Raw genomic sequence first — 222 nt, 5'->3', positions numbered from 1 at the left:
TGCTGAACCCACCAAGAGTGCACAGGGGTCTAGTAGGAGAGCTTGAGGGCAGCATTGCAGGTAGCCCCGGAGGGCTGGTGAGGTGGAAACTGGAAGGGAGGCAGGAGCCTCAGATGAAGCAGAGAGAGGAAGGGCCAGGTCTCGGCCTCCCCTGGGCCACTGTATGGCTACCAGTTACCAAGAAGGATGTGCTCATGGTCTGTGCATGGGGTTTCTGTGCAC

General features: G+C 59.0%; 1 protein-coding gene across 2 annotated transcripts in view; it reads left to right on the top strand.

The window, feature by feature from the left end:
- Positions 1 to 222, top strand: part of LETM1 (leucine zipper and EF-hand containing transmembrane protein 1) — a 35949-nt gene that overhangs the window by 8134 nt on the left and 27593 nt on the right. The gene's annotated exons all lie outside the window — the stretch shown is intronic.

This window comes from Tupaia chinensis, unplaced genomic scaffold (genome assembly GCF_000334495.1).
Source record: "Tupaia chinensis unplaced genomic scaffold, TupChi_1.0 Scaffold000360_1, whole genome shotgun sequence".
NCBI classification, from domain to species: Eukaryota; Metazoa; Chordata; class Mammalia; order Scandentia; family Tupaiidae; genus Tupaia; species Tupaia belangeri.
The sequence above is the reverse complement of the archived record's forward strand: the minus strand, read 5'-3'. Positions and strand labels throughout refer to the sequence as shown.